Here is a 27,707-nt window from a genome sequence, read left to right on the forward strand (position 1 = left end):
ATTTTTGAACATTTGTCCTAGTTCTTCACTTTGATTTCCAGGTTCGCTGAAGAGTTTCCTATTGTGCAGCACACCACGCTCCAGGGTACAGCAATAGCTGCCCCTTATGCAACTCCTTTATTCAGTACTTTGAATTCTAAAGTTCATCTTGAGATAAAGGTGTGGAGAAATGGGATGAAGCAAAGCGTGTTTCATTGCCATTATGCTTTCTTTCCTAATGGAGACGGGCAGAGAGGTGTTTGTATGGCTCAGCCCATCTCCAGTTGTCTCCCATTCTCTGCCATTATTCACTGCCCCTTCCCCTCAGAAGCCTTTCATAAACCCCTCCAAAACACAACTCCCACTCCTTCCAGGTACTAATCGAAGAAATAAACCCTGAAGCAATTGAGAGCAAACATGAAAGCCCTAAGCCAGCACATCTCTCCCTCCCTCCAAGCTGGTTAAAAATCAATAGAAGTGTTTTGACATTCTATCACAGGTACACAGAGACCAGCAGGCAGAGAGCTTGCCATTGTGTTTTTATCCTGAGTAACTCCTGGGTAAACGGTCATGGCACTTGCTCTGCAGTTCTGGTTCAAGGTACAACTTGCTCTTCACCTTGATGAAACTCCATCCTTCTCAAGGAGGGCAACTCACACAACAGCTCCACCACCACTGTGGCTGGCAAAGCTTCCTTTGAAGCCAGACTCCTGTCTGCTTCAGATGGATGTGAGACAACTCTGCCTTCTGAGACAGGGCTTGAGCCTATAAAAATAGCTCATGCCTTGAATTGTGAAACTGTTTGTTAAAACACATCTCCTCAGGTACATCAATCAGGTACCCCTCAAAATAAGCTGTAGCCCCAGCTCAGGCCCTCTCCCTTTCCCTGGGAGAGAGGAGGTTGTCTCCTGCTCCCCATGCAGAGAATCCCCATCCCTCTTCAGCAGGCAGCACTCCACCTGCCTGTCACTATATCTCCCACATCTTGTCTTGAGAAGCCACCACACAGCTTGAGAGTCTCATCTGACTAGTGAGCCTGAGTTCAGATTTTCCTTCACTGCTCAAACCTCTTTGCTCACACTTTACCAAAGCACTTGTCTTCCTTTTTGCCTTTTTCTATTTAATGCTACTCCCCCAGGCAGACCTCAGAGAAATCCCTTGCACAGCAACTTTTGCTCTCTTTACCACATTCAGTTTGCATCTCCCAGATAAAAATTCTCATCTTCTCTTCCACAAGTTCAATTTTACACTGCTAATGCTCCTAGCTCTCTAAATCAAGCATATTCATCAATGTAGATGCAAGCAGTCCCACTGCAAACATACATGCTTGGTGAAGCAGAGGTACGTGTAGGAATAAGTTGCTGAACTTGAGTAAGACATTAATCTCCCTCCTGCTTCCTGCTCCCCAGTTCAAGCCCTCTCCAAGGGCTTGTTATCTTCCTTCTGCCTGCAACCACCTCTGTGCCTCTTTATCTGAGCCACTATTTCCACATCTCAATACCTTCCCTTCACTCTCACCAGCCTCATACACAGACTGGGACAATGCACACACCATTATCCCACTCTTGAAGGGCAGCCCAGACAAAACTCAATGTTCTGCACTGCCACATGCCAAGCAGGCACGTTCTGAAATATCAAAATGTGTATTACTGCATTTAATTGCAACACAACCTAACAGCTTTCTGCTCAAACTTCCAGCATCTCCAGTGCTCTAGTTAAAAGCTGACCTCTCTGGCTTCGATGCACACCCATCTGTATTACGTAGTACTCTAGGGTTTAGGCTTGTCTCAAGGATATGGATTTTGCCTTTGCGTCAACATTTCTGCCTTCTGCAGACTCTTTCCTGTCCTGACTGCACTTTCTGACCTCACCACCTCCTCCCCAGAACCTTTTCTCACCTTTTATTAAAAAAAACTCACCCATGCTCTGTTCCTCACCTCCCCCACACTCAGACACCCACTCAGCCTCCCAGGCTTGCTTGTGCTCTGCTGCCTGCACATTGTGCCCGAGAGTACTGCCAGGCAGCTCTGTTCTCTGGAGAAGCTGGGGGAAAGAAAAAAGCAAGCCCACCTGGACACTGCTGCTCTTTCTCCCTTACCTTAGGAAGGCAGCAGTCCAGAGTTATACTTTCCTTTGAAAAAGGGCTGGCTGTGCTCTCCCAGGCAGGATCAGTCCACTCCAAGTGGAAGAATGGGTTTTATAAGAGTCTTCACTAAGGATGGGAGGAAAGCAGCACAAAAGAAGGAATGATTGCAAACACACCACTTCTAGCAAGTATTTGTCAGTGGATCTTAATTTCTTCACTTCAAGCCTACACTACTGATCCATTTAAATGTTATTTTGTCTGCAAGAAACAGCACCTTCTTCCTTGCCACTGATTTCCTGACTTGGACAGGCTCATAGAAGGGTTCACAATCCTTTTACCGTCTACTTCATTAGCAAGCATGAAGTTTTCCACTTCCTGCTTAGCTTTCTGTGAGCCCTGAAGATCAGGAGATACACTATTAAAATGCAATTTGCTTGCAAGTAAGCACAGAAGGGATAAAGTGGAATAAAATCTTGCAAGTGCTGCTTATTTCAAGGCTTGTGGCTGGTGCTAGGATCCCTCATTTTGTGGATAAATAATGCTTTTTCTTCAAAGATTGAGCAGCACAAGCAAAATCTCCCAGACTGTTCTGCTAACACTACTTCTCCCCTAAAAATAAAGTCAAAGAGGTTTTCAGGCCAGTTTGTTCCCTGATCTCTCCAACAGAGCAGCAGTTGGACATTCAGCTCGACTGGGCTGCAGTGATTTTTGGGAGTGGAAACAGTATATTGGTATCACAGGCCAGCGGATTGGTGTGGGAGAGGGCAAGCAGAAACATATACAGATAAATTGCAATAGCTTCTCTTAATCTTTCAGGTCCTTTAAAGTGCTTGGAAGTCATATAGAACTAGTGTTTCCTTCTTGTAGGCTTCAGCAGAACTTTGCAGGCAGTATTTTCACTGTAGTTGAGAAAAGATTGAAGTCTGGGCTTCACTGAGCTCCCCAGGTAGAATGACAGTGGTCTGAATAAAACAACAGCTGGCAGAAAATGTCAGTTATTAAAGAAATGAAACCCTCAACACTGTGGACATCTATCATCTTCCCACAGTGTTTTTGTGGCACAGATGACTCAGTCACACAATTGTAGTCTTGCCCAGAAGCAGCTTTCCTGAGCTCTGAGGCAAGTGGGCTAAAGCTATATTTCATACAGACTGTATTGAATAACCTTTTCCTTCATGTGTTGTTTAAACAGATGAGCATCTCCAAAATGGATCACAAAAGGAGTCCATCTCAACAAACACACTACTGCAGTCAGCCAGTGCAAAACCAGCACACAAATAATCTTAAATAAAACCTAGCAAAAAGACTTAAGACCAAAGGACCCTGTAGTCCACGTGGGAAACGCTTCCTGCAGCCAGAGTGAGAGCAGCTCCACACAGCACTAACCTCTGCACAAGCCAGAGGGAGAATTTATTCTCCCCTTTACCCAGAAAGAAACAGAGAGGGAGGGAGAAGAGGAAATGGCAGAAAGTAGATAATCTCTATTTTACACTGACAGACAAAATGACAATGGAAAAGCCCACTGTCCTCTGGAGACCGCAGGAAACCAGGCACAGGATGTGCCCCTTCCAAATCAGTAAGTGAAGTGTGTGTGCTCTGGCTGCTTGTGTCCTGAAATGCAAAGAGATTTTGTCTTCCAGTTGCAACCACAAGCAGCACCACACTTTGCAGACCCCCTTACTGTTTCTATCTGAAAGACTATCAATGTATTCCTCAATAAATATGTGCATATTTAAGTCTTGAACAGCACCACAAAACCTGTTTGATATACCCATAGCACTTCTGACCTGGGTTACTTGATTCCATTAAGCTGAAAAAGAAAATCTCTCACAGACACATCTGATCTGGGTTTTTGTTTGTATGTTGTTGGTTTTGTCTCTCTCCCCCCCCCCCCCCCTTTCCTGTTCAAAGAAGCCAAAACAAAACTGCAAATCCAAGTTCCATCAAAAGGCTTTCATGTAACCTTTTCTCAGAGCCCAGTACAAATGTTTACTCACCTCTCTCAAAATGTCATCAGCATTGTGTTGGGGACACGCAGCATGGGCACCAAACCAGCTTTTATTAATGGGCCCAGGAAATTGTTGTTTCCCTTCTTTTCTTTACACTCCTTCAAATGTTTCATCAAGTGCCCAATACTAAGGGCTTTTCAGGATTTCTTTCCCCCCTTTTTTATTGTAACTCATAAGCAGCTTATACAAGCACACCAGGGATTATCTGAATCAAATGCTATTTTATGGCTTAAAAATGATTTTTACTCCAAATAGAAGTCAATTGCTAAACACAACTCTCCCCTAACCTCTTCTCACATTTGCCTCCCCCTTCCTTCTGAAAAAAATGAAGTGATAGAATACATAGAATACACCAGGTTGGAAGAGACCTTCAAGGTCATCATGTCCAACCTATCATCCAACACCATCTAATCAACTAACCCATGGCACCAGGCACCCTATCAAGTCTCCTCCTGAACACCTCCAATGATGGTGACTCCACCACCTCCCCAGGCAGCCCATTCCAATGGGCAATCACTCTCTCTGTCTAGAACTTCCTCCTAACATCCAACCTAAACGTCCCCTGGTGCAGCCTGAGACTGTGTCCTCTTGTTCTGGTACTGGCTGCCTGGGATAAGAGACCAACCTCTGCCTGTCTACAACCTCCCTTCAGGTAGTTGTAGACAGCAATAAGGTCACCCCTGAGCCTCCTCTTCTCCAGGCTAAGCAACCCCAGCTCCCTCAGCCTCTCCTCACAGGGCTGTGTTCCAAACCCCTCACCAACTTCGTTGCCCTTCTCTGGGCATATAGTATCAAATAAAACCAAGTGAGGGGGAAAAACAATTTGCCTTTCCCCAGTAAATAAAGTAACTTTCCAAAGCTCTGGTTGATAATTAGCAAGTCTGTCATGTTTAACTATAAAAGTCATTATAGCTGTGAGCCCCAGAATCTTTTTTACAAAACAGAAGGAAATTAGCATCTCCTTTTTACTCCCATTTATACAAGTTCTGACTGCCACACTGCCAGCTGTTCAATGGCTGCCTTTATGCCTCCTTTCTTTGCACTGACTGTACAAAGGGTGACAAAATTTCCATTCACATTTAAACAGAGGATTAGTCTACGAACGCCTTCAAAAAGTTGTGTGTAGTTTCTTTCTCCTGTGTCTTCTGCCCATCCATAACCTTGCTGGCCAGCACAAGTGCATTTCATGATATCCTCTCACCCCCACTGCAAGTATGCCAGAAATTTATGTATCCCTCTGAAGCCTCTTGCTGAGGGTTAGGAAAGGATTAACAATTTGGTGAACCTGTGCTCCGTGCAGCAGGGGGGCTCCAAACAGTTTTGAACAGTGTTTTACCCAATTATCTTTAAACAGAGGATAGACTAGGTTATAAAGTTAAGAGAAATTAAGCTGAGAGTATTAACTCTCAAAGGAGATGAGCAAAGGGAGATCACAGGACCCAGAGTGCTTCACAGAAACACATGAAAAAAAGGGGGGGGGATGGTAAATTAAAATTGTGCTGCTGAGTGCCAGAAGTCAAGTTCTCAGTTTCCCCAACAACTTTCAAGTATAATTGGGTTTAAAACAGACCCTGACAGACAAAGGATCACTCTTTATGCTCTGCCTCTGCTTTGTGTTACATGTAAAGGACAGTAAGGTTTGATATGCATCCACAAAGAGTTCTGCCACAGTACTCCCAATTAGTTGTGTTTAAAAAAAGGGGCAAAAAAAGCCACTTTGGCCACCCAAGCCCACACAGTATGAGCTAGATAAAGACAAGTGGGAGTTTTAAGATCCTCCAAGGTGCCAGGCTATCTTACACACTGTCTCTAACCCACTCAGCAAGCCAACCCATGGCTCAGACCGTTTCCCCCCCAACATATACACCACTGTTCCACCTGCAGGAGAAATAAGGTGCCTGCGAACGCCTACAGCCCCAACAGCCCCGAATTTCTGTTCTGCCTTGTGCCTTTCTGGTTTCTCACTCACACAAAGGCTGGTTTGTCATCTCTGCCATGACTACTGCAACCAACAGCAAATTAGTGTGGTTCACATGTGCTGACTTGACTCTCAGTCAGTGCTGAGAGCTCTCCGGTTATTGACTGTGCTGCCTCATAACTGAATATCATCAGGCTTCACTCCTCAGTTTTGCTTCCCCCCATCCCACTGCAGATTTGTATTCAAAGATCAATTCCTATTTTTGCCATGGAAGGTTATGAAGTTATGCACACAAACACCAGACTTCCAGAGCCGTTCCTGGCTGTGCTGCTTGTGTTTGTCTGCCCTCCCCCAACCTGGCCTTGGCTTCACAGCGATGCAGTTCTTTGGTAAAGGATCACACTGAAAGTTTTCTATAAAAGCACTCTCCTCCAGGGCTCCAATGGCTGATTCTTCTTCCATGTGGGCATTTAAAACTTCCCCCCACCCCTCCCCCTTCTTTTTGACATTCACTGTCATTTCACAGCCTGCTCTGAAAACACAACCACTTCACTGATGGGCTCCTGCACCACTCAGTGCCTGAGTTTTCCCTCACAAAGCAAGCCTGTTTTTTTTTTATAGCATCCTAAGACACCAGGAGTATTACTGGCACTTCATGACAAAGAGAAGATAAATTCAAATGTATTCTTTATTTAGATGCCCAGTTTGAGACAACCAAAGCTTCAGTGCACTCACAGCAATGAGTCCATTGACTTCCTCTGCAGTCGCACGCATTCGACGCTTCTCCACTCACCCCACAGTCTATCAGCACAGCTACACAGCAAAATAAGTCACTTTTCATAATGGTGTGTGCTTAAGTGGAATTTCTTTTCCAGATGCCTAGCTGATCCTTGCCTTTTCCTTCCTACAAACTTCCCCACCCCTTTCATGTGGCACCTCCTGGTTCCTGCAAGAGATGGAGCTATGATTTGGCAGGAGCCAATCTCTCCCATTTGTGTCTCACTCTGCTCCTGGATGTATGGAAAGGAACTGAGATCTTCACAGCTGAAAAGCCCAGGACCAAATCATGCAGCTAAACCCCAAGCTGTGATGCACACACACTAACACTGCAAGCACTTACAGAGCCTTGACTTAAGGAAAAAAATAAACCACGGAAACATTCTTTGAAACGAGGCTATTTTAAGACTGTTAAAAGCAAACTAACCTTTCCTAGCCCCTGAAACATTTTCATCACATGAATGCCTGTGATTAATCAGCAGGCTAATGCATAGTTTCTCCTTTTTAAACTCAGAAAGAAACTGGAAACTTCATGCTGCTTCTACCTCTGTGCTAAGCAGAATCAAGGGAAGGGTAGAGCAGTACACAACACTTCATCAACAGAAGTTGTGGGTTGTTGCTACCAGCGGAAGGGCAGAACACGAGGCCTTAGAGCCTCACTTCAGTTACCTCCAAGGTCAGGCAAACCAGACTCTGGAATTCACAACTTCTCCCCCAAACTGCCTGAAAGTCTTTTGCCTGCCATGGTCTATGCAGAGAAGCTGGTGAAATTGGTTGAGTTGAATAAAAAGGAGAGAGAGTGGGAAGAGAGTAGAGGAGCAGCCTGGAAAGATGTAGAAGGCTTTTCCAAAGAGGCAAATTTTGCCTAAAGTGACAGTGTATTTTACTAGCCTCAGTAATGCAGGCAGGAATAACAGACAGGCTTCCAGGACCTGTGCCCTTTCAGTCTTCTGTTGGTTGACATATGCTGAGGATAATAGAGATGTTTGTATGAATACTGCTGTCAGCTGGATATTAGAAGCTCTCCAATGAGTGAAGTGCAGAAGATAGCAATTTGGCATGTTGGAGATGCTCTTCCCTTGAACCATCTGGGATTCAGTAATGACCTGTGTTCACCATGCCCTAACCTGTCCTGTTAGGGCAGGAATGATTTAAGATTCCTCCCCATACTCTGTTTCTACAATGCATGACTTGTGCCATTCTCTGAAGCTGTTCTCAGACAAGCAAGATTCACAAAGGCTCACCTTGCACCTGCCTGCCCCTATTTCAAAATGCCTGTGTACTTTGTGGCTTAAGACCCAGCCTGAGTCAATGCTGATTTAAATACACACATGTTATGGCAGTACTGGATACAGGCACTGCAAAAAGCCAAGGCAGATACTTTGTAGAGATTATGGGCAGGCACTCCTTCCCCTCAGCACTCACTGCTGAACGTTGCTGATGCACAAGCAGCACTAACAGCAGCCAGAAAGCTCTGGGCATGTGCTTGTAACTGTGTTGGCACTAAAAGACTAATTTTTGCCATACCAGTAGGTAGGAAGAACAATTTCCCTTACAGAAGCAGGAGGATGTTAGTACATAGGTATTGGCAATACTCAGAAATTGCATCTCCCAACATTTCACTCTCCTTTGTGAGGGGTGTAGCAAGTCTCTCCAAAAGCAGCAGAGCTGTTGCAGTTGCAAGCTCCTCACTCTCAGAAGTAGCTGTGAAAGGATCTGTTCTGGGCATGTATTAGCAGCCCACACAAATACATACCAGGAAATATAATAAAACCATATTACTATGTACATTATATTTTCCCTCTAGACACTTCTGCATGACAGTTTAGGTGAAGATAACTGAGAAGAAAAGAAGGGCTTGTGCTGGATGTGACTAGCCACAACTAAACCTACTGGAGTTCAGGGTGCCATCATCTCTGTGGTGAGGGTGGATGTCCATAAAAGCCTGCAAGCTCAGCCAGCTGTCAGGATGCCTTTGCACTGAAATGTCAGCCCAGGTACCATAGGAGTGTGGACAGATGGACAGACACCCATATGCCCCTTTAACCTTCTGACCAAGAGCAGGGCCAACACTCCTCCTTGAGCAAGCTGTCCAGGTGTGAGCAGACTGCAACGTGTGGACACATCCCTTCACTGTCTCACAGGCTCCTGCACTTAACAGGATGGTAAAACCAACACAAACTATGCCTCAGGGTACCTCTAAGAGTCTGACTCAGAGCTCTGCACTGAACAGCACCACCTCATCATGCCTATGAGGCAGCAGCCTCTGGAAGAAGGGCAAGCCCCAAAACAGTAGTACGTGGAAAAAATAATTCCATATATCCATTAGAACCCCCCCACAGGCAGATAAATCCCTTTCACTGTATAAGTTTGATAGAAGAAAACACCAAATTAAGCCAAAGTGGCTCAATTTGTCCAGCCCTCTTCAATATTGCAGGATCCTTACCCAGATAAAAAGAGATGGTTAACAGAACTGCCAAATCACCTTGATGTTTAAGAGGAACCCAAGAAACATCAAGTTTCTCACCCCCCAAAAGTTCCAGCAATAGGTTTTTTCTCCTCCCCACACTTCCTTCCTACTTTTCCTCTAGAGGATGCATTTAGCTTGAAGAATTCCAGTGAAAGCAGAAGCACAGGAGAAAAACCCAGCATGGTGACTGATACCTTTTCTGCTGCTGAAAATGAAGAACAAATATGAGGGGTCAGAGCCTGATACTTGGAGGAAAAGATTGGCCCAAGTCGAACTTGATTCTATGATTCTTTAATCTAGCAATGAGGTTGGAAAAGACCTCAGAGATCATCAAAGTCCAACCTGACACCCAACACCTCATGACTAACTAAACCACAGCTTCAAGTGCCACGGCCAATCCCTTTTTGAACACCTCCAGGGATGGTGACTCCACCACCTCCCTGGGCAGCACATTCCAATGGCCAACAACTAGACAGAAACCTCAGCCTAAAAAACAAATGGAAAATTTGACTGTTTCCCTTCCTTCTCTTTACTACCCCAAATTTCTCTTACATCAAGTAGTTTCCATAACTGTCACCAAAGTCAAACTAGCAAGACCTTAACATGACCCAGCAGCGAGTTCCTGGAACAGAAAACCAAAGAGATACAAACAAAACCTCATTTTCAGGATGTTAAAAACCCCCATTCCTAGGAGGAAGGGACTGAAAAATGGTTTTACATCTGCTGTGTATTACCCACGTGGATTTAAGTACAGTAAGGGTACACAGAAGTCTTTCTTGGTACACACAAGCCCTCACTTTTCCAACAGGCTTCGAGAGGAACATTACACAGCCACAGATGCAGTCAAGTTGTGTCACTGAAATGCCACGACTGGCTGGTAGAGCAAGTCTAGGAGACTGCTGGGTATGCCCAGAAGGCAAAGAGTCTATCAAGTCTTAAAATCCTCTGTTGAGCATTGCAAGTTCAAGCAGCTTGGGTTACTTTTGCTCAACAAAAGCCTGATAAACAAATAAACAAAGAGTCTGCATGTTAAAAAGCTTCATATTGTTGTGCTTAGTTGGCTTGATAAATATTCTTGCTAAAGAAAGAGAGTTTGTACACAGGAAAAACAGGAAATGTTGTTAAAAAGGTGAAGCTAAGAAAACCAACTCAGAATCACCAAGGTTGGAAGAGACCTCCAAGATCATCAAGTCCAGCCTGTCACCACAGGCCTCATGACTAAGCCATGGCACCAAGTGCCACATCCAATCCCCTCTGAGACACCTCCAGTGATGGTGACTCCACCACCTCCCCAGGCAGCCCATTCCAATGGCCAACAACTCTCTCAGTGAAGAACTTTCTCCTCACCTCCAGCCTAAACTTCCCCTGGCGCAGCTTGAGACTCACAGGTACCAATAAGGAACTTGAAATTTGTTTGGGGAATTCTGGCAACTCGTAATAAATGAGCTCCACAGGAACACCAAAATTAAGATCAGGTAAGGAAAACATAATAATAATAAAAGAACTATTGCTAAGAAGGTGTGTGCTGCTTTTTCAGGGCCCAGACACTTAACTAGTAAAAAGCATAGAATCATAGAATTGTTAGGGTTGGAAGGGACCTCAAGGATCATTCCAGTTCCAACCGCCCTGCCATGGCCAGGGACACCTCACACTAGATCAGCTTGCTCAGAGCCACATCCAGCCTGGCCTTCAAAACCTCCAAGGATGAGGCTTCTACCACCTCCCTGGGCAACCTGTGCCAGTGTCTCACCACCCTCATGGTGAAAAACTTCTTCCTTCTTTATCATCCAGGTCTCTCTCCCCTTGACAGAAAAAAATAAAGAGGTCAGGCTCCTTCTTCAGCATGTTCTCTCACTTCCCAAAAAACCATCCCCAAAATGCAAAGAGAAAACCCTGCTCAAAGCCAGTTAGCTACACATACAGGCAATGGCATGTACTACACCTCTAGGACAAGCATGTGGCACACCCTTGGGTTTAAGTGCACCAGCAAAGGTAATTTGCAAAATAAAGTTACAAAGACTATGTTAGAGACTTCCTACCCCTTGTTTTGTTACAGTACACTGCATCCCTTGCTTTGCATTTTTAGCAAGGGTCCTAATTGGGTTTAAGTTGATACAAAGTAATTCTTGACAAGATCTAAGCTTGGAAATTCCTACAAGAAAGAACCAGAGGGAACAGGTAGCTTAAACCAGCAGTTGATACCTGATATGCTTAAAGTCAAAACCTCAGATGCTAAGCCACTACTCACTTGGCAGAGAATAAAGTCAGGAGATGATGGGGGAAAAAAACCAAAACAAAAACCCCAACCCAACCTAAAATCTGACTCAAATCTGCAACATAAAAGCACCATTTCTGACATTTTTGGTTCACAGACATACCGCACCCAGGCAGTGGGTATGCTTGAACAGCCCAAGGTCAGCTATCCTGGAAGGCATCTTCAGGAAGGTGATACCTGGCTGGGGGGGATAGTTGGTTGGCTTGTCTGCTTGGGCAGCACTGCCAGTGCTTAAACTACTTCAAAAGGAGGAGAGAAAGTAGTTTTAAATCACTTAATTCTCTTAAACAGCACACTAGGATAGGCTCAAGTGCCTCACAGTGAGCAATGCTCCAGCTTTTACCACTCCTTTTATAGAGGCTTTGGCTTCTTTAATTCCCTTTTTTTTTTTTCCCTCCCCAGAGATTAAAAATTATACACAAAGAAGTCATTGTATTACTTGGAAACATCTGCCAACATTAACAGAAGATGAAAACTGAGAACGTCTTTAGAATCAGCCTCTATTAAATCCATCCATGTACCAGCAATTTCAGAACACTAGGTACTAGCCACAGAATCAGCTCTACCAACTAGCCTTCCAGACAGGGCAATCAAAATACACATATTAAAAATACCTGAAGTCACACTGGTGGAACTGATCTCCAACATGATTTGAAGACCTTAGATTTAATCAGAAAGTGTTAAGAAATACACACAAATGTATTCCATGAGAAAAAGGCAGCAACCTTTGAGATCTTCAGCTGCAGCTCCCACTTCAGCGGCCCAATGAACCCATGCAACATCTGAAGCTCCAAGCTCCAGCCCCCTCTTCCCCTCCTCCAAAACCACTGCAGTATTTAAACATTTGGGGTTGGTAATACTTAGCTTCCAGTCCTGTCACCATCCAGATGTCACCCGAGTGAGCAGTCAGGGACAGAATGAAGCAGACTGAAGGTGCTGGCATTGCCCAGGGTAGGTACTGGTCTGCTTTCAGTGCTGTTGCCTCATTTCCCCACAGTTTCTACCAAATAATATGCTTTATGTTCTTTGGAGAAAGGCACCTTTAGTGACTTCTCTAGTTTGCTAACAATAAGCTGAGCTATCTTGCATAACCTGTTTAAACAAATATTAAGCACAAGCTGATGTACAACCCCCTCATCTTCCCACTGAAACTACTTCACTCAAGCTGCCACCAAACACCAGAAAGCTGGTGATCTTTTCACATGACTTAAATCAAAACCAGAACAAAAAATTCAAAATGCTTCTAAACTCTGTTTTCCCTACAAAAGCTTATATAGGGCAGTCACTGACCCTAGTTTCTGACTAAAACAAAGGCAAATATAGAAAAGCATGCACGCTCTGGACACAGCCACCTCACCCGAGCAACCCCAGCCAGAGCCATCCTCCAGTTCTGACAACAGGAGCCAGGGAAGGTCTGCGCTCCCAGGAGACATGGAGAGCACCATTTATTACTATTAACAGGGCAAATTCCACACCCCCCCACATAATACAGGGATCAGTTCAGTAGTAAGCCTTTGCTTTGGTATAGCTCTTGCACCCTGTCCTTCTGCTACGCAACAATGCCTGGGTAAGCCGAACCAGCTGTGTAACCCAAGGTTCGTTCCCATATCAGAGGAGCTTCTCACCTCTGAGCCCAAATCAACTCAACCTACAGTGACAAGTGTCTGAAGTGAAAATACACTGCTAATGCACTTGGGTAGGGCAAAAAATAATCCATCTTTTCATTTTGTAATCGCCATGAATATAAGCAGCTCTGCAGCATTATGAACAGGGCGTTCTGCACACCCATTAGCTCGAGGATAAACAGCTTGCTTGTGCTGGGAGATGAGAGGATTTGCAAGCAAGGCAAGGAAGGTGAGCAATGGAGAAGCCTGAGGTAAGAAAGCATGAAGACAGGATTGCTATGAGCAGGGCTATGGGAACAAAAAAGGTGAAAGAGGGGCCTCTAAAAGCCTCTGGCAGCCACAGCCAGCACCACAGAGCTGGAACAAACACTGAAAGAAAATTCACAGGAGGAAATGAGTGGTGGCAACTGCCAGAGTAGGAAGGGCTCACTGGGCTTTTAAGGCTTCTTTCTTTTTTGGTTGTACCAAGATACTCAGGAAGTCCTTGAGGCACAGCAACCTCTCAGCTCAGCCACTTCCCTTGCCAGCGGTCATGCAATCAGCAGACAGTATCCACTCCACAGCCCAGGCACTTACCTTGCCAAAGCCATTTGTGAACCAGAACGTCCTAAACCAGATACTGACATCATCTATGCATATGCCTGCTTCAGTGAGTAAGATTTATGCCTTTAGCTGCTCTTCCACACTGGGGTATGAAGATGATTGAGCGAGGTGATGTGAGCTACACACTCAGTGCAGCAGCAGCTGCAAGACAAGTCCCAGATGCATGGGTTTGGTGGTGGATGTGGGTTTCTTTTGTACCCCAATTGCTCTAGTTTTTTGGTGTGTTTTTTTTTTTCCAGACAAATACTAATTTAAGTGCTTAAACCATTAATCATAAAACTTTCATTTTGTGTGTGTTTGAAAACATAAGAAAAATCAAACAGCATAGGAAGTTGAAGCCATTAAAATGCACAGACTGTGGCTAGTCACATGTACTGCAGTCACCCATAATGGTGCAACACACAATGACAGAGTCCTGGAAATCTAGTGGAGAATAAACACCTTCTGGCTATAAAATCTTAAGCACATGTTCTTGTCCCACAGCTTAGGCAAGGCTTATCCAGGTGACACACCATTCAATCCTCCTATTTGCTATCTAACACTAACTTTAAAGTGGGTAACTTAGCCAGTAGATAAGTACTGCCAGGAACACAAACAGAGCACACACAGTGCATCTCTCTGCATATGCTCTTTGCTATGCACTTCCTTCACCTTTTCACCAAAATAATCACTGTGATACAATCTTATTGCTTCAGGTTACATTGCTGTATGCAGCGTGGATGTCTGGTGCAAAAATTCACTGCAGGGAAAGGGAAACATTTGCAGCTTTGTGTATGTAAACACTGGCTTGGTCATCTGCTTCACGGAATTGAAGCAAAGGGGTGTCTCTGTTCCAGCTCTTTTTGACGTGATACAGAAGCCTACAAGTACTTTCCTGGGAAGGGAGACTTTCCACCACTCCAACCTGAGGGAAGTAAAAACTGACAGCAAGTGAAGATCTGGCACCAAATAAGCAATTTAATTAGCTGGCAGGTGGAGGGAAGTAATTATTCCTCTCTATGCAGCACTTGTGAGACCACATCTGGAGTACTTGGTCTGGTTTGTGGAGTACTGGGACAAGAAAGATTGACATACTGGAGTGAGTCCAGTGGTTGGCCACCAAGATGTTGAAGCACTTGATATAGCCAGGAGAGACAGAGGTCTGGGTTTGTTCAAGACACTCAGCTGGCTGAAGCTCCAGCTTTGAAGTTAGACCTGGCTTTGAGGTTAGCCCTGTTCTGTGCAGGGGTTTCCAGTTAGATTAAGCCTAGATTTTTCTGTTTACATTTTAAAAGGAAGAACAACTCAGAGAAGTTAGGAGGACTACTAAAAAGCATTTTAATAGAAGAACTATTTTAAAAGTACTTTTAGAAGAGAACTCTGTTAGCTCTAGGCAGAGTTCAAAGAAATTTGCACAACCTGATTGGGGGAAGAAAGAAAAACAACAACCAAACCAAACACAAACAAATCAACCAACCAAGTTGTAGGTGATAATTCCTACAAATAAAACTAGGTGTCTTCTCCCCCCCCCCCAGCTTTAAAGTACCATTAATGTGGAAAAATCCAAAGCTACATATTTGTGATGACATACACAGGTTTAGCAGGTTTCCATACCAACAATCAGAAAGTAAATCTACATGAGGTGGTTTGACTGACATTTGCAAGGTATCTTCTCAGAATTGGTACCTCATAGTGGCAACATATTGCTGATTGCAGTTGGGGTGCCTACATTACTGGCAGACACAGGTCCAATTTCTCTTGCAGAGTTGCTCATATCTGTGTTCTCCTAAGATCTGTGATATTTTACTTCTGGAAGAGAGTGTTAAAGGCGGCACTAAGAAATGCACAGGAACACATTAACCCTTCAACACTAAATTTGAAACAGCAAGGCCTCTAAGCCAGGTTAGCTTGCAAGGGTCTCACTAATCAGAAGTGCTCTCCCACTCTCATGGTGACAATTTGAATGGCAATTGCATTCTTTATAGGTGGTTTTTGGTTTGTTTGTTTAGGGGTTGAAAACACACTGCATCCAATTGCAACATCAACCAGCACCACAACAAGAGGACACAGATTCAAGCTGCACCAGGGGAGGTTTAGGCTGAGTGTTAGGAAGAAGTTCTTCATAGAAAGGGCTATTAGCCATTGGAATGGGCTGCCAAGGGAGGTGGTGGGGTCACCATCACTGGAGGTGTTTAGGAAGAGACTGGATGGGGTGCTTGGTGCCATGGCTTAGTTGATGAGATGGTGTTGGGTGATAGGTTGGACTCGATGATCTCAAAGGTCTCTTCCAACCTGGGTAATTCTATTCTATTCTATCCTATCATGTTGTTTTAAAACTTGTGGGCAGCTGTTACAGATGGAGCTCCTGAGGAACACAATCACTCCTTTTCAGCAGGGCAGACAATGTAAAAAACAAGTAATCTGTGAAAAAATAGAGGATTTCTTTTAAATTTAGAAGATGATTATTTTTTTACTAGTCTTTGGTGCTGTGAAAAAAGAACATCAGTCTGGTTAATCCACTCTTTCGGGTCACTGCTCTCATGTCTCTTCCTTTTTGTGTCAAAAAAGTAAAGTACAGCCTCTACAGCACCACACATTGCTGCTCACAGCAACAACGAACACATCCTGGTGGTCCTGGAAGCAGTAGAGGCACATTAGCATGATGCTCCCTCTAGGCTGCTGGGGCTATTTTCACTGACACATGAGCTCTTCTGTCCACCTCAGCATAGTGCTGCGGAGACACATCTCAAGTCTGAGGCTCACTCTACACAAAGAAGGAAAAACCAAAGCAATGCCTTTTTTTGGCTCACCATCCACATCCACGTTCAGATTATTCCAAGCACAGTCCTGCTGTGCCACATGAGCTCTAAAAAGATGACATTTGTAAGACACAAACTCACACAGCAAATCATGGAGGACCTGACCACAAAAGCAACATTTGGCTGACTTGTTTAACACCTACAGCTATACAGCCAGCAAAATAAAGCAGAACTAACTCCTTTGCTTGGAGAGGAAACAACCAAACAAACCAATCTCAAAACAACATAATCTTGCAACAGTTCAGATTAAGACTTGCTGAAAATGTAGCAAGAGCAGAGAGAACAGAGACAAGGACACCTCACCCTTAAAGAAGTGACTGAATTGCACTGATGCCAGAGGAAGTCCACAGTGTGTGTGTGTGTGGGGGGGAAGCCTACAAATGAAAGCAGCTTTTTAACCTTTTGCAGGACTGGCAGCAAGTCATACTGAATGTCAAGTCATCAAGTAGTGCAAACTGATGCTCTCCTTGTCCTGCCTGTGGTGGCTGAGGAGGAAGGACACGGTCTTCCCTGCGCACTTTGTCCACAGCCTTATTTGTTCCCTTTTGGCAGCCCCACTTGAACATTAGGACAAAGAGTTCTGCAGTTTTAAAGCATGTCAGTAATGCTGTCCTAAGCAAGAAAGACAGAGCTCTACCTCCCCCAAGGCACACAAGGTCATTTTTGACCTTCAGACGTAAGGGATGTTTATTCCACAAGGTCACATCATTTAGCAGCTTTCTTCTCATCCAAACTTTTGGGTTCTTCACATTTTCTACAAAGGGGAAGCTGCTGGAAAGGTGGTCAAAAGAAACTGAAGCCAGCACTGTGTGTGTGGGGGGGGTGGGGTGGGGATTGAGAGCATACAGCCTGTCATGCCAAGAGTTAAATCTGGCTCTTACAGCTTGTCAGTTTCTGCACACCGACCTTATGCCAATTGTCAGCTGATGGGCTGTCTTGGTTTTGGCTGGAGTAAAGGTAATTTTACTCCCAAGAGCTGGTATAGTGTTGTGTTTTGGCTTTAGAATGAGAATAACTTTGGTACCACACTGGTTTTTCAGTTGTTGCTAAGCAGTGCTTATACTAAGGACCTTTCAGCATCTTATATTGCCCTGCCAGCAGAGGCTGGGAGCACACAAGAAGCTGTGATTGGACACAGCAAGGATGATTGACCAAAATGAGCCAAAGGGCTACTCCACACCATACAACATCATGCCCAGTATATGAACTGGAGGGAGCTGGCTGAGGAGGATGCTGCTTGGGGACTGGCTGAGCATCAGTCAGCTGGCAGGGAGCAACTGTATTGTGCATCACCTGTTTTGTACATTCTATTGTTACTATCCCTTCCATTCCTGCCCTGTTAAACTGTCTGTATGTCAACCCACAAGTTTCACTTTTCACCTCCCCCTGAACCTTCTCCCTCATCCCCCTGGGGGCAGGGGTGGGGATGAGCAAGTGGCTATCTGTTGCCTAGCTACTTGGCTGGGATTAAGCCATGACATGATCTTTCCAAGTTTTCCCAACAGCTAATAAAATGTGCTGCATTAAACAAGTGTTTGATTATTTTTTTTACCCCCTTTTGAAGGTAGTTTGCTTCAGTCTAAAACAAAAAAAAAGAGACTGAAAAATAAAACAAAAATCCAGTTGCTATTCCTCCTCACCAGTTCAAAGTATGAGGTTTTATAAGACTGCTGACCATTCAAAGACACCTGGGGAGCATAAGATTTAGAACTAAAACACTGCATATTCAGCTAAAGGCTTTAAAAGCAAGTGACAAGTGACAGAATCACAGAACATATGTGGTTGGAATCCAGTCCAACCCCTCACCCAGCACTGAAGAGACAACACTAAGCCATGTCCCCTAAATGCCAGGTCCACACATTGCTTGAACACCTCCAGTGACGGTGACTCCACCACTGCCCTGGGCAGACCACTCCAATGTTTGATAATCCTGTCAGTGAAGCAATTGTTTCCTAATATCCAGCCTCAGATGCTGTCCTGTTCTAAGAATGATCTTTAAATAATGTTATTCCTTCTTGAAGAGTGAAACACCACCACCCTCCTACCCCAGCCCCCCCAAATTGGGGCCTAGAATGTCTTCAGCTGAAATCATCAATTCAAATGCTGTCCAGAGAGATAACAACCAGAAATTTCATAATCTCTTGGCCAACTCACAGCCAAATCCCATCAGCACATCTAGGAGTTTTCAGTTGCCTCCCAAGGAGGCAGAAGCAGCATTTTTGCTGGTCTTCAGACTAGAGTCTCACTGAACGTGTGCTCCTTGTTCTGAAACCTCATTATTCAGACCTGCCTGTTATCAAACACTATCAGCCTGCCATGACAGCATGCAAGAGGACCAGGCCACAGAGAGGTCTAAAAACCTGCAAAGGGCCATTAACCTCACCATAAAATAAACACTCCCCCATTAGCCTCAACACTAAAAATAAACACTGAACATATAGTTTAAGACAAAAAAAAAACCCCAGACTAATGGCCTAGTCAAACAACAGAGGTTTTCATTCTGAGTCTTAGAGATGCTTGCTTTATTCCTACCCTAGAAAAACCATGATAATTAAAAAATAAATTAAAAAAGCATTGCTTGCTAGTGAGAGGCTGCCCACAAAGGAAAACCCAGGCCCAGGAATAAACTAATATTCTTTCTTTTAAGGGCCTGAGAGCTGCTTTCTCTTACACCTGCTCTCCTCCCTGCAGGGCAAAAGCAGCTGGCTATAGGACACAAACTTTGTCACCCTCCAAACAGGGGTACCAGCTGGTTTTACAATAAGCCCTAAGAAATAAGCAGGTATGGGATTAGGTTATCCCAGAAGAAGGAAAAGTACTTGTGTGGGGAATAGATACAAGTCCAGGGAGTTAGAAAGTAACAGACAAGGTTCCACTGTAGGGTTTTTTGGGACAGTTACACAGACCCCAGCATCACAGGGTGTTGGCTGACACAGTGACAGCTACAGCCCTCATTAACAAAGTCATGAAGTGTCTACGAGCTAAAAAGAGAGGAAAAAGTCCACAGGTACCCTTACTGTGTGCCTCACCCACAGCCCAGAGCTGACAGAAGGTTGTTCATGTCAGCAGGTACCCTTACTGCGTGCCTCACCCACAGCCCAGCGCTGACAGAAGGTTGTTCATGTCAGCAGGTACCCTTACTGTGTGCCTCACCCACAGCCCAGAGCTGACAGAAGGTTGTTCATGTCAGCAGGTACCCTTACTGTGTGCCTCACCCACAGCCCAGCGCTGACAGAAGGTTGTTCATGTCAGCTCCAGCTAGGTGCCCTGTGCTTCCATCTCCCAGCATGATGCTACAACCCAGCACGCTGTCACAGCTTCTGCCTTTGATACTGCATGAATTCAGGAACGTTTAGGAATGTGCAGTCCTCACAGAATGTATCTATTGTGCAAACTAAGATTCACCAACTGTGTAAACAAGAAATCGTAACTATGGGCTTGAGAAAGAAGTTAAGAGCAGCAAACTGATCTAGACTGACTCTGCAGTCTGCCTCATCAACTGTATCAGCCTGGAGAGTGTGCTCAGAGCAAGTTCAGCTAAAGGCCAGAGGGAGGAAGAGAATGGAGGCCCCCAAACGACCACCAGGGGACCCCCACAGTATAAGCATGCAGCAGGAGGTTTACACATGTAACAGATTCCATGGGTTAATATGAATATGCTAATCACTACTTAGAAAAATGATGATCACACATCAGATGTAAGCAAATACTCTCTGAATTTTACTGGCTTTGACACACTCAGGTGGAGCAATCCCCTATGTGCCCAGCATTAGAATAAAGAAATGCTGCTTCCTAACACCTCACTGGTGTTAGGGAGTTTTCCTACCAATATTCAGCAACAGCTTGGGGAACTTCTGAACTAACTATCAACAAGCCTGTCCAATTATTTTGGACAACATCAACTTCAATTACAGTCCCAAGAGCAATTCTGCAGCTTAAAGGTCAGGCACAGAAGGGAAACAACGTATTTGTAAGAACCAACCAACCAACAAAACAAACAAAACCCCCCCACAAACAAAAACCCTCACCAAACTCCACCTCTACTATCTGCATGCTGATATCAGAAGCCAAGATAGGAACTGCATGATATTCCAAAGTCATGCCAGGAAAACCTTCGGAGCTGGTTCTTTTGTAAGTGATACAGCTGCAAGTCAAAGATCAGCATTATGCAGAGTGCTCTTTCACACACAGGTTGTTCTGCCACAAGGAAGGTTAGGAGGTCTTTATTAATAGAATAAAAAGCCTTCAAATGAATGTTAAAGTTGACTTATCAAAACAAAACAAAGCCCCAACACAAAACCAAAGCCAAACACACAGAAGTAAAGTAATAGAACTCAAAGGAAAGAAAAGTAGGAACTGCCAGACATGGTCATTAGAGAACTCTGATGGAAAAGTATCTCTTAAAAAACCCAAGACACAATGGCTATTGAACATTAGTTTTCATTCTCATATCCTCTTTAACATCTCTGTACAGTTTCATGGAGCAAACAGGGGCCTGACAAGACAAAAATTACCTGGCAATCATATTTTCATCTCAGACTACACCAAAAAAGGCTCAAGAACGATTTTGGTCAAAACTGCTCATAGGGGGAAACTGGAGCCAAGAGGAAAAGGACAATTTCAAACTGAGAAGGTATTTCATCCAAGTCAAGCCAATCATTTGAGGTTTCCTCCTTCCTTCTCCAAAAAATCACTAAAACAAGAGATGTCTGCAAATTTAAGTAGTGCCAAACACTTCTGCTCTGTTAAAGCAAATATCCTCACTCCCACAGACCAGCTTCCTCTACTTGCTTCAGCCAGCTCTTCTCTTGGCCTGTTCCATGTCCCCTGACCCCAGGTACATCTCTGCTTCTTCATAGACTGTACTGGTGCCACTATCATTATTCTCAGCTTCAAAACACTTTTCAAATTCACCACTGTGAGTGACGCAGCTTTGGTGAATTAAAGCATATTTTTAAAGAGTTTCTGGAAGATTCATTACTGATGGTACATTTTGTCTTAAAAGCAAGGTCTCAATTTTGGGTTAAGATAAATTGTTAGGGCCCTTACGAGGCTTTAAACGTTTATTTCTCTTTTAGAGCTCCCAGAGCTGTTGCAAGGCAGCTCTGAGGATATGAGAAAGATCCTCCCCAGGCTACCTCAAGAGCTGTGAAGCAAAGTGTACTGTGCTAGGTAGAGCCTTTGTTCAGTGCCACCAACTGTGAGGCCATGCATTTTGGGGACAGCTCAGTAACTACACTCCCAACACAGAATCCAATACTATTTAGAAGTAGCTCTAGCTTCTTTAAAGAGCTCTGGTTGGGCTTCATAGCACTGGGAACATCACTCAACAGCCAGTTCTCAACATCCCACCTTTTTGGTTGTAGCCACAGGGTACCTAATGCAGGATGGGATGAAGAATTGCCCTAAGGCAGAAAAGATATTCAGCAGTTGCTGCCTCCTAAAACCCACAGCAAAATAAAACACAATAAATAAGAGCAGAGGGGTGACTTTCTCTGTTTGCCTCAAAACACTCTCACATCACAGCTACTGTGCACAGCTCACCATACTAAATCATATCTCAATATGAACAGCATCAACTAACCTGCTCCAAGATTCTAGACCATTGAGTTAATCAAGTAGGATTTATTACTGACAGGGAGATTAGGAAATTGTAGCTTGCAACAAGCAACTTTCAGAGGTGCAAGACTTCCCCAACTCTGGAAAAGCTGAGTTGGGAAAAGGTGGGTTAACTTCTCCTTCTATCACTTTGTCACAAACACCAGCAGATGTATTAAAATTGGGATGCCTTTGATATAAAATAGGAGCTGCCTTATGGGAAGGACAGCAAGTTTAAAATTCATTTGCTGTTCTCTCCCCTGTTGAAGAATGATTTCACTCAAGGCCATGTAATTCAAATCAGTTGATATCGCCAGGCTCAGATGAAAAACGTTCATTCAAATTCATGGTGTACAAGGAGTTGAGCTGGTCAGGAAAAACCCAACAGTTTTTTTCCCCTACAAGAAAATCTAGTTCTATCCATAGCCATGAGCTCAGTAAAACTGTTGCTGATTTTATACTTCAGTGAAAAAAGCCAAGATGTCAAAGGTTCTATTTTGTTCCAAGCAGGTGTCAGTATTTAGAGTTGAAATCTTTGCTTTCACAGCAAGTTACTGCTCAAAACAGTCAGAAGCAAGATGAGGTGACATGTTTTGATTGACTTTAAGTAATTGTATTTTTCTCTTCCCCCAGTAAAAGTGCTGATATTGTTCAGCTTTGCCTCCATTCCAAGTGAGAGAATGTGCTGAAAATCCTTTACAAAACACCATTGTTTTCCTGCAGACAGTGGTAAGGAGAACAACAGAGCAGCTTCTCCTTGGCTGCAGACTCCCATTAGGCCAGGCCTGCTTCTTGTTTCAGGGCTCAAGAACATCCACCACAGACAGGTTTAACCTGACCACTTTTAAACTGGGAGGCAGCTTACCAGCCTGAAACTAAACCAGTGCTTGAGCACATTAAGAAACACGTGTGTCCTACAGCACAGTGCTAACAAGGTCCACAAGCTCCTCAAGGAACATTGTACACTTCTTGGATGTACCAACACAACTCAGAATTTTCACATTGCATCTCAATGGGTCATTTCTCAGTCTAGAAGTCACACACAGGGGATGCAAATGCTAGAAATCCTGATTCTTCTACACCTGTACATTTGCCACCTATTGAAACAAAAGACAACCCCCCACCCCACCCACCCCCCAAAAAAAACCCCAATCAAAACCTACAACAAAACAAAACCAAACAACCAACCCACCCCAAAACAACAAAACCCACAAACAAAACAAATAAACCCAAACAAAACCCCAAACCACTCTTTTATCAAAAGCAGGCTGAAGTTTTTAAACTCTGAAAGCAAGCCTCTGTAGTGCCAAGTGAAACACCCAGCAGACAGATGCAGCAATAGTTCCACCTCCTTTTGAGGCACTTTACATTGGGTGGCCCTGGGAGAGCTTCCCCCAGCACAGCAGCCCTGGGGGAGTGCAGCTCCGAGGGGCATAAAGTGTTTTGCAAGGAGCACCAAGCAGCCACATCCCTTGCTCAGGGGTGAGAGATCCAGAGGGGCCACAAATCACCCCTGTAGTAAGGCCCCAGGAAGCTCCGCACTGAAGCAAGCAAAGTCTTTTGTGGGTTTCTCCTCAAACTGCTGACTTGCAGGATACAGATCTGTGGAGCTTTTGTTACCAAAGGAGTCCTTAATTGCTAGATTTCAATGTGACTGCTCGGGTGAATTAGATCTGTCAGTTCAAGTCCTGTTTTTGGAGTAGTGGGTCAAAGTTACTTGTGAAGACACTTCTGTTGGGAGTTTCAAGGGTGGGAAAGGGACAGGAGTTACTGGTCTTCTCCCTCTCAAAGGAAGGTCACATTGACAACAGACAGTGCCAGCAGCAGACCTGCCCATAAAGCAAATTACAAAGTGCTGTCCATGGCACAAACAAACGCCTTTATTATACATTCAAAGTAGTGCCCAAACTGAATTAAGCAGAACTTTACAGAACAAGTTTGAATCAAATATTAATGTGCACCTCAGAGAGAAGGAGGAAGGGGGGAAAAAAACCAACACAAGCCACTTGTGTGCAACTCTTTCTCCCTGAAGCAAAAGCACTGTAATGCAGCAAGACAGCAAAGCGAAGACATTGGTTAAAGAAAACTAATTGGGCATAAAGTGGCCAACAGCTCTAAGCCTTCCTTAACACAGCTAAATAGATGACATCACAGATGTACTATATTAGAGTGTTAAGGCACCATACAGTTTTCATTCATCTAATCACAAGTTTATTACACCACAAATCCAGTGCAGGTCAAATAATACTCAGATTAGCATATTTATCTTGATTCAGCTACGCCATGGGGACCTATCAGACCCCACCCATGCATTTTGGATGACACTATTCAGGCACTGCAGGCAAATGCATTGTGAAATCCAGCACAGTATCTCAAAAGCAGAAACAGAAATTAAATAGAAATCTGTCAGTGGGTCCTAACTTCTAAAGAGACTTGAAAACAACTAAGCAGCAACTTGTCTGTACCACCTTCTTCACTTCTGCCTCACAGTGACTGCCATGCCCCTATACTAAAGATGTTTATCCTTCACTGAAAACATTTATTCAACATCAAAAATTTCCAGAGTAGCCTGTTCAGGATTTTATACATAAACTGGTATTTCATGCCACCACATCTTCCACCAGCAGGCAAGACAGAATTCCTGAAACAACGTGCCTGAAGCACAAACCACAAACGCACCAGGGCCAGTGGCCTACTATTAGACAACCTCATACTGGAAATTCTTATTTTGCCAAAGATGAGCCACAGAGATGAAGCAGTAATTTGTTAGAAGTGCAGAAGAAGCAAGCTTGCAGGCACCCTCTAAAAAGCATCTGAACGTTACAGCAAGCTAAAAGAAATCTGCAGCTTACTGCCAGCAATATACAAACTTTTATGGCATTAACTAGGCAATCTTCTGTTATCTTTTCCCTCAAAAATCACAGACTTATCAGATAGAAAAGGGTCAAGGATGAACCCACTGCCTTTACCCGACCTCCAAGAGATTCCCATCTTAGAATTGTTTTTAACAAATTGGGAAAAGGCACCAATCCACTGACATTGATCAAGTGTCACCAGTTGTGTGAGCACACACATCAAGGCGCTGCAAACACCTGTATTGCTGTGGGGAGGGTAACAACCTTCCCACTTCACTAAGTAAATGCTGAATTGTAAGAACAAACTCCTCTTCCTTCCAGTACCCCACTGGGACCAGCAGTGGCTACAACAGATGTAACTGAGAAGTCAGAGATGCTGCCTTCCCTCCCTTCTCACTCTGGGATTTTTCTTCTGGCCTGCATTGTTCACTTAACAGAACTTTGTTTGAAGTGTGTTTTTACTCCTTCACTGCATGACAAACCCACACAGTCAGAAGACAGGCTTATAAAAACCACAGATCTCCAGCAGGGAGCTTGACAGTGGGTGTACCGCTGGACACAGCTCTCCATTCATCATGCACATTCTCCAGATTTCAAGTTGACAGTGTCCTTTTAGCTTAATGAAAACACTTCCTCCACCAGCACATAAACAAACAAATCTTCACCTGCAATTGTTCTAAGCTTCAGACACAAAACGCTAGTTAAAAACGTATCAATAAACCACATCAAACTGGGTGTGGGGATGAGATGCTATTACAGCTGCAGAGACGGTGAAAGAAGGATATAGGAGTGAAGGAGGTAATTGACAAGGTCTCAAAGGCGTTGCCAGTCCCGTGTATTTCAAAAGCCCGGTCCTTTCCCACTTGTTATTTAGCATTTTAAGAATGGAAGCGTCTCAGAGTGATTGATGAACAACTGCAGAGGGGTGCTTTCCACTCAGCCTAAACCCTCTGCTCCAGCACCGACTCAGCCCTGCCCTCCCCGTCGCCGCTAAAGGGACCAAGACACCATGCCCTTGTTTTCACGAAGTGCCCCCTTTCCCTCCCCGGCCCTCTCCCAGCGCTCACGCACAAGCAAAACCCAGACGGAGCAGAAAGAAGGGGGGTTCCCGAGGAAGCAGAGAGCAAGCCGAGAGGCGTGAAGGAGGTCGAGCGACACGCACAGCGCAGCTCTGCAGACGCAGCAGAACACTGGCACCCGTGGCGTGGCATTTGGTACCTCTCGCTAATCTAAAATGTGGCTGGAGAGGAACTGGCACCAGATCAGCGGCCTCATCTGGGGAGGAACAGAAAGGCTCTAGGGGAAAGACAAGGAACAAGCCTCCTTTCACATCCTACCACCCTTGGGCATTTTGTGCGTCCCTTCTTTCTTCCCTGAAAGAGGCCTTTGTCACAGGCGTGCAGATCCCACACCATTTATTTCAGGGGGAGAGAAGGTCTCGTTATTTATTTCCCCCTTCCCGTTTTTCGCAGTTGGGCGGTAACAAACACCGCGCTGTGCTATGCTGTGCCCCCTCCCCGCTCTCCGGCCTGCGGTCGCGGGGGCGGAGGACGTGGACACGGGCGACCCCCGGGCACGCAGGGGTGCAGCGCTCGCCCGCCCCGGCGATGCCCCCAGCTCTCCCGCCCTGCAGGCCGCAGAGGCCGGCAGGGAAGACGGCGGCGGAGGAAAGGGAGGGCTTGGGGTGTGCGTGAAGGATACCCGCAGCAGTACGGCCGCCTCCCCTCCCCGGCAGCCCCCGCACCCCGTCACCGCTCGGGCGCACAAAGGAAACAAACGCGCCGCAGCATCCCCTCCTCTTCCCGCTCCCCCCGGGCGGCGGCGGCGCAGCGGCAGGCTCCGGTCCCTCTCTTACCTGGAGCAGCTCGGCTCAGCGCAGCGCGGGGCCGGGGCGGCGCCGCCGCACTCACATCCTCATCGTTCCGCTCCTCCACCAGCTGCACCCGCCCGGCCGCCCGCAGCGAGGGGCTTCCGCTGCCTCTCCCCGTGGGCAGACGCGCTGCGCCGAGCCCCGGCACAGCGCGGAGGAGACGGTAGAGCTGCAGCCTAGGCAGGGATGAGCTTGCAGCGGCTGTCCGCGTTGTTGCTGCTGCCTCGCCTCCGCTCCGCCCGGGCGAGCGCGGCTCGGGCGCTCCCCTCCCACTGGGGCTCCTGACAGATGGCGCAACCGCAGCGCCGCCGCCGCTCGCTCGCCGCCCGCACAGAGCCGGCAGCCACCTCCCCCCCGCCCGCCGCGCCCCGCCGCGGGGGCGGCTCTAGCCTGGCAGCTCCGCCGGCCTATAGCAAAGCGCTATAGGCAAGCCGCTGCCGCTCTGACTGGCGGATAGTGAAGGAGGCGGGCGGGAGAGGCGGACCCTCGGCGCCTGCTGCCCGCGGCCGCGAGGAGGGCACCGCCCGGGCACCGCCCCCGGGGAGCGGCGGTCGCTGCGGGCGGCTCGCGGGGGCCGGAGGGGATGTGCTGCCGGGGATGCTCGGCCCTGGCCGCGAAGAGGAGCCGGAGGGGGAAGAAGGAAGAGGAGGAGTAGCCGACCCGTGGCGGGGGTCGCGGCCGGCAGCTGTCATCGTCGGAGCGGTTCACGTTGCTCTGGGCCCCGCTGCGTGCACTTTGCCTCGGGGAGGCGGGAGTTAGAGTCTCAACTTCCCCGGTGAATGGGGAACAACCTTAATCAGATTATGCCTCTTTGTGCAAAACAACGTCTTGCTGTATTGTGATG

General features: G+C 45.7%; 1 protein-coding gene across 4 annotated transcripts in view; it reads right to left on the bottom strand.

Annotated features, from left to right (window-relative positions):
- Nucleotides 1-27,173, bottom strand: part of FYN (FYN proto-oncogene, Src family tyrosine kinase) — a 133,210-nt gene extending 106,037 nt beyond the window's left edge. For 2 of the 4 annotated variants that reach the window (XM_068160561.1, XM_068160558.1), the window contains exon 1: nt 26,849-27,173. The gene's annotated coding sequence lies outside the window, so the exon portion shown is untranslated. The remainder of the gene's footprint in view (nt 1-26,848) is intronic. The other 2 variants (XM_068160564.1, XM_068160563.1) reach the window with 1 other exon arrangement.
- Between the last annotated feature and the right edge of the window lie 534 nt (nt 27,174-27,707).

This window comes from Melanerpes formicivorus, unplaced genomic scaffold (assembly GCF_026170545.1).
Source record: "Melanerpes formicivorus ecotype bairdi unplaced genomic scaffold, bMelFor1.0.p_v2 SCAF_50, whole genome shotgun sequence".
Classification (NCBI taxonomy): Eukaryota; Metazoa; Chordata; class Aves; order Piciformes; family Picidae; genus Melanerpes; species Melanerpes formicivorus.